At 35.4% G+C, this 20,077-nt stretch overlaps 1 long non-coding RNA gene and 1 pseudogene across 2 annotated transcripts; both read right to left on the bottom strand.

Annotated features, from left to right (window-relative positions):
• Nucleotides 1-5,667: 5,667 nt before the first annotated feature.
• LOC122311683 lies at nucleotides 5,668-8,074 on the bottom strand. 2 transcript variants are annotated; one of them, XR_006242842.1, is made up of 2 exons: nucleotides 7,476-8,074; nucleotides 5,668-7,354 (listed from the first exon to the last, which is right to left on the bottom strand). It is a non-coding gene; the product is annotated as an uncharacterized LOC122311683 (long non-coding RNA). The 2 variants fall into 2 exon arrangements; XR_006242843.1 differs by having other exon boundaries at nucleotides 5,668-7,233.
• Nucleotides 8,075-8,723: 649 nt separating this feature from the next.
• On the bottom strand, nucleotides 8,724-17,776 carry LOC122311402 (annotated as a pseudogene).
• Nucleotides 17,777-20,077: the final 2,301 nt, after the last annotated feature.

Below are 20,077 nucleotides of genomic sequence, written 5' to 3'. Positions count from 1 at the left end.
TACTGGAGATGCAACTTCATCGTACAAGTAGTAATTTAACTACTATATTAACATTAACGACGCACCGTCGTTCAGTCGATTGCGTCTAGTTGGTCAGCTCCTGATCCTCCTTCAGGTCCTGTAACAAGATCTACCATTCGGGGGGAATGGTAGTTGGGACTACCACAGTGAGATTTGATTACAAATCTCAGCAAGTTAACAAAAAACTTCCACACAGGCTAATGATGCATGGATGACAGTAAAAGCATAAATGCATAATCAAATTCAGAAGTAATTAAAGCATAACTTAGCGTACAACATAGCATAATTGACATAACTTAAATTGAAATATGAACTGAATTTGACTTGACATGAACTTGATCTGAAACTTGAATTAACATGAAAAATACATACTCCATAGTTGTTGTGGCCCCATGTATTCTACGCAAACTTGACTTAACATGAAAAATACACACTCCACAGTTGTTGTGGCCCCATGTATTCTACGTGTAAATACATACTCCATAGTTGTTGTGGCCCCATGTATTCTACACATCACAATGCAGTTAAATACATACTCCACAGTTGTTGTCGCTCCATTTATTCTACACAAACTGAATGTACTCAAGATGAAACGTGACTGGAATACGAAAGGACTGGAGCCCTGACGTAACATAACGTGATTTGAACATAACTTGAAATACATGACCAACTTGAGATAGAAACATTTTGTAACATGACATAACATATAATAGACAACATATTTAACATGACATACTTGTAATGTACAGTAATACATGACAGAATATATTATGTAACAGATAAAAATTGATGACAGAATAAATTTTGTATAATAGACAATTACGTGATAACTTGGCATGGCATGACATATATGATAACATACATACATACACTGTAGTTCATTTACTTAGCACACATATACAGTAGACTGCTAGTAAGTTAAAAGCTAACTTACCTCGATTTCCGCATTTTTTATAAAACTTCAAGTGCGATCAAGAGGAACTGTAATTAGTGATTCTAAAAATTAGAACTAAATCACTAATAATTTGAAATATGGAAAATACTAACATTAAAGAGTAAAATTTTCATTTTACTCTCTACATGTGAGAAAATGACCGTTTTACCCATAACTTAAGGATTTTGCATACTAACTCCAAAAGTTTCCAATATTTACATTTCTTATGTAAATTTTGTCCTAAACTTAAATATCAACTCAGAAAAATTTAAAACAAAACACAACTATGGAAAACACACTATGGACGAAACATCCATAGGCCATTTCGCTTGATTTTTGTTGCAATTCCTTCCAACTTCAAAACTCATGCTTAAACCAAAATTTTGCAACAAACATCTTCCAATCTTAAGTTCAAAACCATAATTAAAACATCCATTTAGAAAAAGCTAATAATCAACACCAAACTTTTTTGTAAAAAGATCCAAGCACTTGAATCACAAGTTTTGACCTTAAATCAAAACATCTCCAAGAATTTCAAAAATCAAATCTTACTTCTAACATATTCATAATATCATCCTAACATCAACCATGCTTTAAATCATCAAACTAAAGTCACCAAAATCACAAAATAACATTTGGAGTTTTTGGTTTTACACTTAGTCCAAAAACAGAAACTTTTTCCTCAACTAGTTTTGATAAATCTCTTGATCTATGACTTATAAATATATGATCTTCAAACCAAACCATCACATGGTTTAAAAAGATGTCCTAAAACATATATAAGCTTCTAATTCAAGATCACATGGTTAGAAGTTAACCAAAACATAAATTTAGCCAAGAATATCCACACTTTGGCTTATCTGAATATCTCTTTGCATAAAATTTCATATCTTTGAAATTAACATAAAATATCTTCAAAATAATAATATAACATGTATATAAGATGCTTAGGATCCTCCAATAAAATTATCAAAGTCATTAGAATAGGTTTAGACCACCAAAGAGTTAAAGTTTCTCAAAACAGAAACTGTTTTTCTTCTTTCAGTTTCTAAGTTTCTAAATCTAAGAAAACCTTTCATCAAAACCTTTAATCATGCAAAAATCCTCAACCAATAGTCATATATACATGTTAACAATACTCCATAAAAATTTCAGACCAATATCTATCCATTAGCTTGATCAAAAACTCGAAACTATAACATATTCTCTAGTTTATCTCCCAGAATGACCTTTTTATAGTTTATATAATATTTGACTGACCAAATGATCTTAAAATGAGACAAATAAGATATCCATGTAAACTAGACTAAAAAAGGAACAACTTATATGAAGGAGACTTTATGATAAAACACTTACAAAAACTTCGAAATGGGAGTGCAAAAGAACTCCTAAAAGCTGTCCGAGAGAAAGTATTTGATATTCTTTTAAAGGAACGTGTAAATGAAGATAAATTTGTAGGTGATGGCTGGAGATACTTATGGACGAGATAAGGAAGATGATAAGGCTGGAGTTGAGAGTTGAGTGTAGTTTTCTCCTACCCAAAATATCTATAAAAGATTATCTCATAATATTCTATCCAATAATATCTACAAAAATCAATTTAAGATATTTTTATCTAATAGTATCTATAAAAATCAACTCAAAATATTTTTACCCAATAATATTCACGAAAATTACCTCAAGATATTTCTTTTTATTTTTATTTTTATCCAATAATATCCACAAAATCAGTTTAGACTATTTTCCAAAAGTGGAGAGTATACTTGGAAGAGTAAGGTGGTTAAAATCTTTCCATGTGTCCTATTAAAACTTTCTAACTATTTCCAATAATCAAAAAAATACTTCTGATACCCTAATGAGTAATAACATCAACTATACGATTAATAGATTAGTGAAAACTTATCGGGTCTTCACGAGATTCCTAAAACCAATAGAAATTTCACTGTTAAATTTCTAGTGGACTGTTACACTTCTCACTGGTTAACAACTTGTTTATAACTAAGGTTATAATTTATCATCTTATCGTTAATAAAATTGATAATTTTTTTAATTATTATATTTTACATATTTTTTAAATATTTTTAACCATTAAAAATTTTTAAAATATATATAAGTTTATTAGGAGTCACTTCTTTAATTACTACTAAGTAAAATAAATAAATAAAAATAAATAAAATACTCTAATATTGACTTTAAAAAATAATAATGAGGAGGTTAAGTAATATTTTATCTTACAAAATTATAAAATAAATTTACATAATTTTTTATTAATTTTTATTGTTATTATTATTTTTAAATCTAAATTGTGACCTGGTTGTCAACCAGTGACAAGACTATCATTATTCTTAAAACAAACCTCCTTACATGCATTTGACCAGAAAATACGTCTGTCTATGGCCGGCTAGGTCTTAGGTTTAGGAAACATAAAAAAATACTACCGGAAAAGAGAGAAATAAAAAATAGTGGAAGAGGTATTTAATTTCTCATAGGTCATTTCTTCATACGATCATTTAAAAGGAAATGAAAATAAATTTATAGAAAATAATGCATACTATAAAATGAATGAAGATAAGTATTTTATAACAGCATTATTATCATTTTTTTGTTTTTCTCTATTTATAAATTCCTCTTTATTGAGATTAATTTTTACGTATCATTTTCACTCGATAACTATTGAGAATCTGAGATGGACTTTCAAATTATAAAAGCAATGAATAATAACTTTTATATTAAAACAAAATCATGAAGGGAGTATAATTTATGAAGTTGTGATCATGTATTAATACATATCATTCTAAACATGATTCTTATGCAAATTTCATAGTTATGCATGGAGTCTTGACTTTTTGTAAAGCATATTCTAGCTAGGTTGCTTGCTGATAAAATCATTCTAAAGAAAATAATTCATATGATCTAGATATTACATAGACCAGATGCATAAGGGCCTTGACATTCTAAGGCAAATTATATTAATTGAGTGGTTTGGAATATGAGCAATATATAGAATCAGGGAACTGTAGAAAATGTCTGAGGAAGATACATTAATTGTCAGTAGTTCTTACAACATTTATAGAATATTTCATGCTACAGCAACAAATATTGTAGGACCTAATATGTCTATCTATTAAACTACTATAATCTTCAATTATATTTGTTAATGTTAGGTAGAGAAGTGTAAATGCATTCCAATACACTAATTTTAGCTCATTGGATTTCTTTAGGGGGATGGTCTTTGTGCTTAAGTTTAAGAGCTTCATACAAAAGGGAAAATAACAAAAAATTCCTTGAGATATACATCAACCTATAATTTTTTTTTTTTTTTTTTTCTGTGTTTATTGTTTATAGGGGGATGAGTAATACAGTCAATGCTCTTGTTTTTGTAGTTTTAAAACTTATTTTTATTGGTATTTGAATATGATGAACTACATATTCAAATGATGATTTATTTTAATATGGTTGTAGCTTGCCAGATAATTTGAAGGCTAGACTTGCAATGGATTCTGAACTGGGAGGTGCAGAATATGAGTATGATGAAGTAGGTCATGCAGATTATGAGTATGATGAGGTACGACATGCAAATAATGAGTGTGATGAGGCAAGACATGCAGATAATGAGTGTGATAAAACCATTGAATCTCCTAAGCTTGGAATGACATTTTCTTTTGTCGAAAAAGTTTGATCTTACTATATGAAGTATGATAAGTAGAAAGAGTTTGGGGTATGTAAAAGAAATTCTAAACCGGATGACGATGGGGATTTTTAACAAATTTATTTTCCATTTTAGGCCAACAGTATGCACCTAGCCACACTACGGCTTTTTTTGGTATTGGCCCGACTGTTCCTCTCCCACACAGGTAATTCAAACTACGTTACGGTGTAACATATCTTAAAATGTTAGTTCTTTTAACAATTTCTTTTGCTATTCCAATGCTTATAATTTTGCATTTAATCGTACTACTATCTCAACGCTCTTTCATGCAGCCATCTCAATTGCATCTAGTGGACCAAGATGATGATGTACACGTTCAATTATAAATGGTGTAGTTTTGGTGGAGCAGGATATTTTTTTTGTGGAAATTGCTAAAGTAATTTTTTGTAATGACTACTATTATTTGGGATCTTCATTGTTGGTGGAGATGTCAATTTTTTGGTGGAGATGAATATATCTCAAGTGAAGATGATCATTTTTGGTAATGACATTAACTTTTTCTGTAAATTATGATCACTTTTTGTAATGACAATCACTTTTTCTACTTTTTTCTGTAAATTATTAGTGATTTTGCGATGGTATTAATTCATATCATGTTGGACTGAAAAAATGCACTTGGTATTTTCTTTGTCATGCAAAGGTGTCCACCCTTCCAGATTTTCCATGCCTACAAAGATAAAATATTTTGCATCTTGCACATCACGTGTATAAGGCCCTTTTTACTCATTTCATTTGTTTTCCCAGTTTAGAACAAACCTCCGCTGGCTCCCTACATGCATTTGACCAGGAAATATGTCTACTTCAATGAAGACAAAAACCAGCTTATAAGAGGCTTTCTCTACTCCTGCCCTCTCCATCTCAATCCGAAGCTCCAATTATACCATCCACGCATTTTCTGGAATTTTTTAACACTATGGAAAACATGCATACAGCCAAAACATAAAACCACCTAATTCAACCAGCACCTGATCAATTAACAAAATGAACAAGGAAAACTTAGAAGGGGAAAAAAGATACTACCATCCATACAGACTACCGGATGACAGATTTCTATTAAGCAATATGGAATCCTGTCACAAACTGGGGCTGGCATTTAAAGTGTGCCCCAATATCCCAGCAACATTTGTGCTTATTGCATATAAATGCTCCATGGTTTATTCTACATACGAGTAACAAATGAAAACAGTTTGCTTTACAGAAATAGGAATTCCTGACAATTTACAAGCAGGTGATCTGCATAGACTGGCAGCTTTCACCTCAGATTCCAGTAGCAGCCAAAAGAATTTATTTATACCACAAGTAGCATAAGCTGATCCCAAATTGAAAATGACGACCAATATGAGCTTCAAAATTGAACAATTCATTGAAAAGAAAAGCAACAGGTGAAAACTCGGGATTCTATATATTGATGCCCAACAAAAACATTTTTTTTTTGATAAATAATATATTGATGCCCAACAAAAACATTAATGCCAAAACGAAAGTTTACTCATGATTAATTTAATCAGTACAAGATTGGAACACGATAAATAACTGTATAGATCCATGCCAAAAAGTAATAATGACCAACTTAATTGGTACAAGATTGGAATGTAATGGAGAATAGTATAGAAAAAGGTAAAAAGGAATCACAAGCATAAACTTACGTTGGGATTGTATTCGCTCCACCACACCACCAATATTGTGTCAAACTAATGACAAGAATAAATGATAAATATAAAACTCAATGCTCCGACATGGTAATTGCAAAATAAACTCGATATCATAAGATCCAGATGGTTGACATCACATATAATCAGTTGCAAAACCGTGTCTAAAAGGGAATAATTCCAATCAGTTTCACACCTCAGAGGTTTCCTACATTTTTAAGCATAGCTAGGAACTGAAAGAGAGCAGAAATTGTTAGTTTAATCAAGTTATTTAATTAGCAAATAGACTGTCTTTTTTAACTTTTCCTAATCTGATATTAATTCCATAATAGGTGGCATGCCTGTTCATATAAGCGCCAAACACCGAATATTTTCTAAACTATAAGCAGCCAAAAATTAATCAAACAATGCATATGATAGTAGTTAAAATGTAAGCCTTAATCTCCACAAGAGAGGCAAATGAATGCCTTAAATTAGCATGATAGCACGATCAAAATTTTCAATATCATAGATATTAAAAAAAAAATAGTAATGCAAGAATTAACCCCTGGTTTCATTTTTTCACGTGAAGATTATCTCAGAAAAATATTAGGCCCCGGCACCTTTACCAGAGTAATACAACCTATTCCACTAATATCAACCGACCAAAACTTTGATTAAAAATAAATACTTAAGCCAGACGATCGAGTTGTTAGAGATCTTTCAAAAAGCTAAGGTAATCGATTGACTTTAATGAAAACAACACCAATTAATGTTCTAATCTATCACATATGCAAAAGCATCCAAATAAAACCGTCCACGATCTGTAGATTCTTGATTACAAAAAAAGATAATAAAAGGAAAAGAGAAATCAGAAAAAGGTCAAATTAATTCCATATTGAAAACATACCTCAATTCATGTCCCTCAAAATTGAATAATTCTGTAAGAATCGTGAAGAAACATTGCCAACATCAAATATGTTTTAACACACCAACAACCAACCAATATATCCCACAGAGACATTTCGTCAAACAGGGTGTGCTCATAATGCAAATAGAAGCCTAAAGATTGCAAATGTTCATGCATATTATTCATATAACTCAGAAAAATAAACCCAGCAGAAAGACATTCAGAAATCACAACCCCAAAAATATAAAAGGGTCAAATATTTTAAAAAATTACCTTGTGGGTACTCCATCTATGAGCATTGTCTGTGTATGAGGGTAATGATGTGGAGGAGAGAATGACGGGAAGGCTTCTATGATGTCGAGGAAAGACGATGTGAATTCTTAGAAGGAACTGGGATGGCTTGCGGACGATGGATTCGAAGTTCAGTCGATGGGTTTGGCTTGCAGACGATGGGATTCCAACGAAAACGTAAATGGGTTTGGCTTGCTGGGATTCGAAGAAAACTCGATGAGTTTGGTTTGTGGATGATGGGATTCGAAGAAAAATCGATGGGTTTGGGTTGCAGACGATGGGTTTGGAAGAGAAGAAGAAAAATCAATGAGAGGAGAGAGAAGAGGACTGGATTCAAATTTTGTGTTTTTCGTGATTGAATACATGGATTCTCTTCATAAAACTAACCCCTCACCCACATTTTCTATAACTGCTAAAAATCCATCGTCTTTTATGTCGAGATTCTGTGGTAGAACGCTTGTTAATTAAACTGCACTGCAGAAGCAAAACCATGATTTTTCACTGTGGGATAATCAAGGCAACTTACAAAAATTCTATACATCACACTGTTATTTCACTGTTATTTCATTACTCTTTTTTTTTTTAATAGAAAATTGGGTTTTCGAAGTCCAAACCCCTATCTGAAGACTTAAGAGTAATACCAATAAGGCCACGTGCCTTTAGCAAGAGTTGCCATTTGGAATTGAGATTTTGATTCTTCCTACTAAATTTTGTCATGTACCTGCTACTCTAGTACGTACCGTTGGGACACCCTTAGTGCAATTGCATTTTTTTTTTCTTTTAAATATTTTTAAATATTTAAAAACATACACAAATTGATTAATAATCTATTTCTTAACTACTAAAAAAAATAATTAAAATATACGAGTAGTCAAAGCCATGAGCAAAAACAGGCCAACCTAACATTTCCCTTTTGGTCATTCCGAATTACACATGGTAATACATTATATTTTAAGTGGCTTCTTGTGCCAACTATTTAAAGACATTCATTTGAAATACAAAAATTTTATGTATAATTATTTATACATATTTTTTATATATTCTATTAATTTGATTGACTATGCAATTTTTTTTTTAATATATAATTGTTTTGACTAATTATATCAGTAGACTACTATACAAAAAATACGTAAAAGTGACTGTATATAACATAACTCGATATATCTTGAAATATGCTCATCACCAAAATAGATTGGAAAGGACAAGAATTAGGATGATCGGCCTTGTAGTTCACGAGAAGAACTTGTAGTTCTTGGCTAAAAGGATGATCGACCTTAGCCCACCAATGGGTCACTACAAGAAATCGTAGTTTTACCCTCGATTTTATAATCACCGCCATATAAAACGTTGCCATATATATACATTTGGCTGCGATTAGAAACTCGCTGAGGAGTTCTAAAAATAAGCCGGCGCCATGTAGTTAAATCTTTTTAGCGGCAAGTCGGCAACTACAAAATCATTTTACAACGACATTCCACGCCGCAACATAGAATATTTTCATTTAGTGTCGGGATAGGATCGAAGGGCGCCAAAATCACTCTTTCCCCCCAACTTATTTCCCCCACCCTCATCTACGCATGACCAGCTTCGGCACTTCGAAGTGGAGGGATCAGTGACCAAAATTGTTGCCAGAAAGCTCCAGCGACTGAAACATTGCCTCATTGGTGCCCATTTTCCACTCCTCGTTTCCCTACACTAGTCTTCCCCTTTTTGTTCTAAAGCTTCCCTTGTTTCACAGTCTCCAAAATTCCATCGTTGTAGAAAACCCTTGTTTCCACACGCCATTCGCCCAGGAAGAAGCCCAATCGTTTCTCGTCGACGCAGCACCACACAAGGCAAAACCCAGCCATTTTGAAGTTGCTCAGCATCTGGAGGTGCCTTAATCTTTGAAGCCAAAGCCACAGTCGTAAGTCCCTCCTCCTCACTTACTGTTAGAACCCCCGAAATTACTATGGTCATTCCTTTCCCGTTGACCTCCCAACCCCAAATGAAACACCTTTCTTCCTCAAATCATTTGCCGGGAAGCGATTTTTGAAATAATAATTTCTCTCGGATTTTTCGTGTACCCCTTTTGTTGGTTTATAATTTTATTTTTCTGGTCTTGAGTGGTGGTTATGTAATTAGTTAGTGATTAAATTTTGAAGCTTGACAGATTGAAATTTGTTTATCAGAAAACACATATTTATGAGGTTTATTAGGAATTCATAAATTATTTGATGAGTCAATATTTAATATTAGTGGCCATACATAACAGATAAATTGGGGTTTCTGATAGATCAGTTTCTTGGTTTCATTAGCTACACCTGATAAATATAATTTAGATTTTCAGGACATTCAAGGAGTCCTCATTATGAGTTAGTAAATCGTAGAAAGAATAATAGGGAAATTTCCAAAATTGTTTAAAGCAAGATGAACTAATTAATTTGGAATGGGGCTGAAATCCTCAATCTCTATACATCGAGGAATGGGTGAGGATTATTAATAAATATTGTGGAAGTAGGTGAATGTTATCACATGAATTACCTCATCGATCCTTTGAACTATGCTTACATTGTCTTTCTTAATAAGTTGTATTTTCAGTGACTTATGTTTGATTAACTTACAGCTTATGCATGGTGTACACCATTGCAGTACCATTAATTCTCCACTTTAGAGTAGATAGTACTTTTCTTTTTCCCAGACCAAAAACATTTTCGCTTAATATGCCGAATGAATTAATAAATCATTAATATATTAAAAGATGTTCTTACGTTTTCTTCTTGCATACCAGTAAGTTTCTTTGGTTGTTTAATTACCTAATACATTTATTGCTGTACATGATTGCACTGATAATTAAGCACCATGCTGTCACCCTCAGTTCTGAATGTACTCGAGGTTTCTACCTAGACCATTAATATTGTTACCCAATTATAAAGTTCTACATCAAGGATAGTAAAATTTTTTATAGGAATTTCTTTTTTGCTGCTATAAATCGCTACTATCTTAAAGAGCAACGATATTAAAAATGCTGAAAAATAATTTAATGGCAGTGATGTTAACTACCAACGATTAGAAAATCGTTGGGAATTAATTTCACAGCGATTTATTATTCATTGGCTTATGCATTTGAAAACGGATAATGAGTTGCCGGCAATGAGCAAATCGCTGGAAATTAAGTTGATGGCGATTTATTATTTGCCGGCTTATTGATTTAAAAATGGATAATGAGTTGTCGGCGATGAAGAAATCACCGTCAACTAAATTCCCAGTGATTTATTCATCGCCGGAAAAGAAATTTCAAAACGGTAAATCATATGCCGGCGATGAACAAATTGCTGGAAATTAAGTTAATGACGATTTCTTCATCGCTGGCAACTCATTATCTATTTTTAATTGCATAAACCGGCGATGAACAAATCACCGTGAACTAAATTCCTAGCGATTTGTTCATCGCCGGCATATAATTTACCGTTTTGAAATTTCTTTTCTGGCGATGAATAAATTGTTGGGAATTTAGTTGACAACGATTTCTTCATCGCCCGATAATACATTTAAAAACGGATTATGATTTGCCGGCGATGAAGAAATCGCTGTCAAATGAATTGCCAGCGATTTATTTATCGCTGGCATATAGTTTACCGTTTTGAAAATGAATTTCCGGCGATGAAGAAATCGCCGGCAATTCATTTGACAACGATTTCTTCATTGCTGGAAACTCATTATCCGTTTTTAAATGCGTTAGCCGGCGATGAAGAAATCGCTGTTAACTAAATTCCCAGTGATTTCTTTATCATCGGAATATAGTGTACCATTTTGAAATTTATTTGCCGACGATTAAAAAATCGCTGGAGATTCAAGTTCCAATGATTTTTAGATCACCGGCATCTAGTTTTATCATTTTGAAATTATATGCCGGCGATTACTAAATCGCTGCCAATTATCATACTTTACACGGCGATTTTGGAAGTTTGTGGCAGTATAGAAGAAATAGCTGAATAATACCGGCAATTATCCGGCGGCGAGTTTATAATCGTTGGGATAGAGATTTGACAGTGATTTTTATACTTTTCCCGGCGATTTTAAATCACAGACAAAAGTATTTTCTGTTGTAGTGGGTGATAGGATCATCAACATAACACCTAGCACAATGCAGATCTGATACGTAGAAATCAAAACATAATCAATTTAAGATATTGAAAAGAACAGGAAAAGAACAATAATTCAATAAAATCCAAGCTTGATCTCGTTTGGTAGTTTGAAGCAATGTCAAGTGCCCACATGATTACCCAGTTTGTGATCCAAGATAAGCTGAACTTTTTGGGTTTATAGATGAGGAGCCACATGATGCAGGGGAGCTGTAATGAGTAAAAAAAACATAATCTGATCTTTAGCATTATATTGAATTATCATGTGACGGAGGGAAAAGAAAATCCTTTTTTCTTACAAAGTATGTTGTATTGACTTAGTGCTCCTTTTTTAGTCATACACTAGTGAGATGTAAATAGGTAAGCATTAGGCCAAGTTATAAATAAAAGGCTTAACCTCTTAGTTTAAGTACACCAGTTGAAAGCTTATCTAGTAATTTTTTACTTTAGTTAAATTCCTATGTTGACCCTTTTGTAAAATGGAAAGATGTGTAAACTTAAAGTTTTACTAATGGGGTAGCTTTGTGGGTGTGTTTGGAGTGAGAAGAAAAATTGTATGATTGTAACAATTTTTGACATAGTAAATTTTCTTCTCTGTGTCTGGTGGTTTTTATCCTGTTTTGGAGTTTCTACATAAATTTTTTGTGTTGTTATTATTTCTCTATTTTTCTTATTGTGACGCCCCCAAATCCCCACGCCCGAACACGGGGAAATTGAGACGTCCGGATGGTGACAACCCGGGTCACCATCCCATCGACGGGTGCCGAGTGTGTGCAAGGCAACGGATGTGTACAGAGAAACATGCAACGGATAACGAAAGTCATAACTAAGTACCAGAATTTTTCTTAACGTAATACAAGCTGTTTAAAACGTACATAGATAAAATATTACAAAACACAAATACAGTTTTAACAAATATAAAAGATAGCATCAGCAACCCGGCGGAGCCGCATCCTCGGGCTCAGCCTCCTCCTCTTCGTCCTCTAACTCTGCACCAAAAGCTACGGAACCACGAATGGTACCGCAGGTAAGTAAAACCCAAACACTACCAGATAAAAACACATAAAACTCAAACAAGATGCATGAACCATGCCCAATGCCCAAAGCCCAAAAACACCAGTTTTCCACACACGCCAAAAACCCTTTTGGCCCAAAAACACATCCTTTCCGAAAAACACGCCAAAAGTCACATTTGGCCGCCAAAAGTCCATTTGGCCCAATATCTCGCCAGAAGTCCATCCGGCCCAATATCTCGCCAGAAGTCCATCTGGCCCACGCCAAAAGTCCCATTTGGCCTCACAAACCATTATCCAATTTTTAACCACGTGCACCATGACCTCCCCTAGGGGTCATCTGCACACCCTGGCTCCAGTGTCACACCGCAGAGTACCACCACGAATGTGACACCTAACAAGCGATGCCCAGTTCCGCGCCCCGCGCGTGCGTAGCCAAGCATCCTCTAGCCCTCGCCAGCGAAGGGCCACTGAGTCGGTGAGTAGGGCGATGCCCGGTTCCGCGCCCGGCGCGTTCGTAGCCAAGCATCCCCTAGCCCTGCTCCCGTCATCTCTCTCGACAACTCAGGGGACATCACTCAGTTTATTCCGCTCCCGAGTGACCAGAGGAGCTCCACCGAGATAATAACCCATCCCGGCTTGGGCTCGTGATACACACGCACCCGTAAAACCACTCACGCCAATACACAAGCTTTTCACACAATTCCACAAACACACGTGCATGCACCATGTAATGCCATAACAATGCATAATAAAATAATCCAACAAACATAAATCACATAAACAGGCAACTCCGTCCTCCATCCATCCGACCCCCGAAACTCCTCGGACTCAGTCCGGAATCAACAACCAACAACAGTAAATAATTGAATGAGCAATATATATTAAAATCTGAAAATAGGGTTTGGAAAATACTTACAGCGCTATATGGCAATTTTAGAAAACAAGCGGCGTTGCAAACGGCGGAAAAACAGCAACGTCACAGTGAAAATTCACTGTGGCCGTGGGTTTGAAAAACCCACTTTTGAACGGGGACAAACTAGGACACGAGATTGATAGGGAATGGTCTAGGGATGGTTGTAAAGCTATTGGAAATGGTGGTTGGCCATGGGTGGCGGCGGAATCGCCGGAAAATGGCCGGATTACCCAAAACGGAAACTAAGCTCGTAGGAGCTGTTCCGGTGGTCGTTGGAGGCCGGAAATGGGTGGGTTAGGACGGCAAGGAGTCGGTGATGAAGTGGTGAAGAAATGGTGGCCGGAGGTGGAGCGACGGCGGCGGATCAGAGCAAAATCCGTGCGCCCTTCTTGGAGCTTTTCCGGCCAAACGGCCGGCCGGTTGGGGGTGGGTTTTGGAGGGGTGGTGCACCGGAGGGAGAGGAAGAGAATGAGACCGGTGGGAGGCCGAACGGTGGCCGGACGGCGGCGATAGGGGCTGGAGAAGAGGACGCCGGCGTGAGGGAGAGGGAGGAGAGAGAGAGAGCTCGGGGGGGTCCGGATCGGGGAGAGAGAAAGAAAAAAGAAAAAGAAGAACAAAGAAAAAGAAAAAAGAAAAGAATGGAAAAAGAAAAAAAGAAAAAGAGAAAAAAGGAAAATGATGTGAAAAGAGATGATGTCCAGTTCTCACTCCGGGAAAACGAAACAAACCGCCAAAAAGATTAAAACCACAAAACAACTAAAAGAAATAAAACACAACCTCAAATAAATTAAATTAAATCAAAAACCAATTTTAAAACGCAAATAAATTAAAATAAATAACTGATATATTAATTAAAATAAAAACAACCATTTAAGCGAAAATACACTTAAAAGCGGGTCATCACACTTATTATTCCTGCAAATGGTAGATCTTAGAAGGGTGAATTTGGGAGATCCAAATTTCCAACAATTGGTATCAGAGCCACTAGGTTCTTTTTGTGGGGTGGAGTTTTGGTGTGGTAGTGTGGATACGTACAGTTTAAGGAGGTTTTGTCTAGGAGATTGAAAATTTGAAGTGTGTCCATTGTGACCCTCCAATCTTTCCTGGGAACTGACTTAGTGAGGTACTATTCATTTCTACAGTAAATTCATCAAAGCAATATCAGGAAGTATGCCTTCAAATCTTGTCAGATTTGTGGTGGAGAAATTTGATGGGAGAATCAATTTTGGTTTGTGGCAAGTACAAGTCAAGGATGTTTTAATTCAATCAAGATTACACAAGGCATTAAAGGGCAGACTAACACCTGAAGTCAGCACTAGTACTTGTGTGACTGGTGAAAGGAGCAGATCTAAAATGAGCGATGAAGATTGGGAGGATCTGGATTTGCAAGTGCAATACGTCTGTACCTGACAAAAAATGTTCTTGCAAATGTGCATGGAATATCTATGGCAAAGGAACTCTGGGAAAAACTTGAAGAGTTGTATCAAACGAAGGGCGTCTCAAATCGTGTATACCTGAAGGGGCAGTTTTATACACTGCAGATGAGTGAAAGTACAACCATTTCAAATCATTTAAACATTTTCAATGGCATTGTCGCTTAGTTAGAAGTTATTGAAGTTAAAATTGATGATGAGGATCAAGTCTTGAGACTCATCTGGTCTCTTCCACCTTCCTATGAGTACATGAAACCTATTTTGATACATGGGAATGAGAAAATAATTTTTTCAGATATTACCAGTAAAATCTTTTCTGAAGATAGAAGATTAAGTAGTGGAAGTAATGTTCCACTTGAAAACTTAGTAATGGTAGGAGCTGGAAATGGGAAGATGAAGAACTCCATGAAGAAGAAAGTAGTCTACTGGGAGTGTGGACAATCTGGGCATGTCAAGAAAAATTGTCCAAGAGCTGGAGCAGGTTCGGCAAGTGGCTCCAAGTCAGTAAATGAAGATACTGGAAATGATGTTAATGTTGTGTCTCTCTCCATGGAAGATTTTGATATTTAAAAGGAGACATGTACATTCTCATGGCATGTCGCTAATTCCCAAAGTTGGCATGATAGAGGATGTGTTAATGTTAGCAGGTCTACAAGTTTGTACACAGGCATTGATGCAGGGTGTGAGGTGGAAATTCATATCGATGGCTGATGAATTTTCAGGAAAGTCAAATGTAAAAGTTACACCGTAATTTTTCAGCAAGGTTGTTTTTCGACATAGGCCGAAGTAAAATGTTTGGAATTGGTTTATTTTGAGTGGGTATGCTTTTATGGTGAAGCATGATAGCGGAAGCTATGAAAATCTTCATTGAGGTGGAGCTTGGCTGTGGGACCGGTTAAAATCGCAAGGTGGAGATTTTTGACTTAGTGCTCATTTTTTAATCCCACACCGGTGAGATGTAAATAGATAAGTATTAGGCCAAGTTATAAATAAGAGGTTTAGCTTCTTAGTTTAAGTGTACCAGTTGAAAGCTTATCTAGTAACTTTTGACTATAGTTAAATTCCTCTGTTGGTTTTTTTGTAAAAAGGGAAGATGTGTAAAGTTAAAGTTTTACTAGTGAGGTAACTTTGTAGGTGTGTTTGGAATGATGAGAAAAATTGTGTGATTGTAACAATTTTCACATAGTGAATTTTCTTCTCTGGGTATGGTGGTTTTTCTCCTGTTTTGGAGTTTCCACATAAATTTCTTGTGTTATTATTAATTCTCTATTTTTTTTTGTTATTCCTGCAAAGGGTAGATCCTAAAAGGGGTGAATTTAAGAAGTCCAAATTCCTAACATGTTGTCAGGGCAAAAGCGAATCCGCCGAAGAAGCAAAGGAGGCCCCTAAAGAAAGGGACTGTTATGGCTACGATCATGGTAAACGCTGCAGTCATGCAAACAAGTCAGAGTTCTATAGTAAAAAAATTTAGATTCTAGAATTCATTTGTGTATGTGTACGTGAGAGATCAGAAGGCTGGCTTACCAACATATGAGGTGCGAGCAACAAAGCGAAGAATGAAAGAAGGTTTGAAGTTCAGTTTCTTCACCAGCAAAGTTTCCAGCATATCAAACATCGGCATCGCGAAGATATGCGGTTTTCAACACTTCAGCAAAGAAAATAAATGAAGATCGATCGAGATAAAGCAGGCAATGGAACTATGGAAACGCACGCACCTGGTAACTTCCAATGACATGAACAACAACAAACATGTTAGCCACAACAATAAGCCATGCGGGCTTCTCCAGGGTAATGAGGATGTTGTCATAGACGCTATTCCCAAAAATCTAGTACCCAATCAGAGCAACAGGGAAGTAGCAAATGGCCACAACAATGTACGCAACAAACACTCGTTTCCACATGGGTCCCTTGGAAGGCATTGCTGGAGTTGAAGGGATTGTTGCTTGGATCTCCAAAACCACAGTGGCCAGCATAGGCAAATGCCACATCACCCAATGCGTTAAAGAAATTAAAGGTAGCATTAGACGTGGTTTTAGCTGTGCAACTATAGTCCACATCTGGTTTAACTCCCTTCCCAGCAGAAGCTACCTAAGCAATGGTTGAGTAACTGCACATAGCACCAATATGCATTAATCTAACTATTTCATTGTATGTAACTTCCAGACAATATTGACACAGAAAGACATTCACCTTAAGGACATGATCGCCACGGCCATTGAGACGATGGAAATAGAGTTGAAGTTTGGGAGATGGGAGATAACACAGTGCACTGAAGCGAAAATCATGATGAAGTAGGAAGTCTTGAATTCCTTGCAATCAAGGCAAACCGAGTCATGGAACTTCTTCAAAGATTTCCCTCCAGTGACCATGTAGACAATGTCCTCACCAACTTCAACGATTAGCGGTTGGGGCAACACAATCCAAAGTCCCAGCTTTTCACCAAAGGCATATTGGCCAAGCTCATGGTACCTATCGAATCGCTTCCCGGGTACCATTTCGTGCATCTCAACCATTTGCCATAGAGTGTATAAGGTGATCACCCATGACAGTATAAGAATGGTAACACCAGGACCCCTATATATTATTATTGAAGGGAAAAAAACATATGGTTACATCGTCCTCTATTTTGCTCAAAACCTAGAAACCAATTATGAAAATCCAAACTAGAAGTGATGCGATAAACATACCATCCAAGATGTGACATGGCATAAGGGAGGCTGAGGACACTGGCACCAACCATGGCGGTGACATTGTGGAAAGCCGAGTACCACCATTTGGCGTTCCGAGAGGAAGCGATCAGAAGCCAATCGTCGATATCCTTATGCTTTGCTGCATCTTTCTGTGACCCATTCTGTGCTATCTTTATTTTGCTTTTCTCAAGAATCAAACCGATATTGGAAATTAAAGTTTGAAAGAGACAACAATGGAGGCCACACATACATCTACGTGTATATATATATATATGTAATGCCAAATGAGTGGCAACCTCCCTACATTTTTTTTAAAGAGTAATACTACATACAGTCGTAAAATGTACAAACGTTGTACAATTGCTTTGAAAAAGAGTGGAGTCCAAGATTAAAAAATTAGTTTTTTTTTTTTTTCATGTAGTTCTCGTATTAATTTATTTTTTTCAAAAAGACTGTACAACATTTACACAACTACGACTGTAAATATCATTTCTCTTTTTTAAAAGAATTGGTAATTGTTAAAAAAAAAAATAGTAAGATTCGTTAAAATTTTAAGTTAGGGGTAAGATTTGCATATTCACCTCTTGAAAAAAAAAAGGAGTTAAAGTTATTATTATTTTAATAATAAACGTCACCTTTTTTTAAATAAAAAAATCTATAAAAGACTTTACACTAAAAACTGTATCTAGTCCAAAATTCGGTTATCAGCATTACATAGTTAGGGCCTGTTTGGTATTGTGGTGTGAGGTTTAAAAAGTGCGATAAAACGGTATAAAATGCTTATATAATAAAATTTATCCGTTTGGTAGTTTTACATTAAAATATTTCTAAACTAAGAAAAAGTAAAAAACTACGTTTCAACTTTTTGTCAGAAGTACTTTAGAAAAAGTAATCCCTATTTTATCGAGCTATGTACATTACGAAATGACCCTCATTATTTTAGCACAATGACAACTTTACCAATCCATATTTTTTATTATTCCCATATAATCTACTCAAAATTTTGCCTATTACTTATGCATCGTTAAACAAATTTTCTTTTTCATTATAATTATTGAAAAATCTATTAGACTATTTTTGTTATTATTTTATTATAATATTTTATTTTTATCAAGTAGATGCCCTTTTATGTCATTTTTATGGCAAAAAATACTTTTTAAATTTGTTTCCAAACAAATTAGTATATTTAAAAGTGCTATAGACATACGGATCCCAAACAATAAATAGCTTTTTAATAGTAGAGTTTATTGTGTTAAGTTCTAAGCTATAAGCTTTAAGTTAAAAATAATATTTTCTACCGCAATCCCAAACATGCACTTAGTGTGGTCAGCAATACTTTTTATTTTTTTTTATGACGTAATTTTGAATCTAGTCCGAATGCCGGTCATTGGGATACAGAGAAATGCTACTCCCACTGCACTTTCCTTCCGCTCTGCCCTCCTGCTTGACATGAAATGCCTATGTGGCATAATTTTTAAATACTAAAAGAAAAAGGCTATTTGCACCTGGTAGGGGAACCCCGTGTACCCGTTCCTCCACGTATATAAATAAAACACTGCGTTTCATATACATCAAAATCACTAAGGCTTTGCTATTCCTTTCCTTCCCTTCGTCGAACACTCTGCTTCTCCCTTCATGTATCCACGAAAATAGAGTTGCTTCTCTTTTCTTCTACCCACAAAAATAGTTTCGTCTTCTCATCTTCTCCTCGACTTCGTCTTCTCACAGACAAAGTATTTACAAATAACTTAGCAATTAGGACAAAAGTGACAAGAAAAAATGTTAACGAAAAGACCATTCTCTGCAAAAGTGATGTTGAAAACCCAACAACTCACAAACTCTGAATATTCTCAAAATTAAACCACATTCAAGAGGATTATCAGAGTAAAATGACACAAAGTAGCAAATAAACTTCTTTCTATACCATAAATGTCAAATTCTTACCGGAGAAACTAAAATGTGCAAACATTCGTAGAGTGAGACAAAATAACCCTTGAAATCATTTGCAGGCATTCAAAATATATAAACATTCACAACCACGGAAAAATTACTCAATAAGAAATTATAGGTTTCTTTGTTCTCACTTGATTCGCACACGAGTTGATAAAAAATTTTGGTCTTTCAAGGTTCCAAATGACAGGAAATTTAGAAAGACTCAATATCCAAATATCATTAGAATCTGAAAATTTCTCATCAGCCAAGCGCAACTATTGCAAAGGCCAAGGGGGAAAACAGAGTTGCTTCTCCCTTCATCTCCCCACGGTAACAGACTGCAAGCTTTCTCTCCCTCTCTCTCAGACTGCCTGTTCTCTCTCTCTCTCTCTCTCTCTCTCTCTCTCTCTCTCTCTCTCTCTCTCTCTCTCTCTCTCTCTCTCTCTCTCTCTCTCTCTCTCTCTCTCTCTCTCTCT

This window comes from Carya illinoinensis, chromosome 5 (assembly GCF_018687715.1).
Source record: "Carya illinoinensis cultivar Pawnee chromosome 5, C.illinoinensisPawnee_v1, whole genome shotgun sequence".
Taxonomy (NCBI): domain Eukaryota; kingdom Viridiplantae; phylum Streptophyta; class Magnoliopsida; order Fagales; family Juglandaceae; genus Carya; species Carya illinoinensis.
Note: the sequence above shows the minus strand (reverse complement) of the source record. Positions and strands in the feature narration are given on the sequence as shown.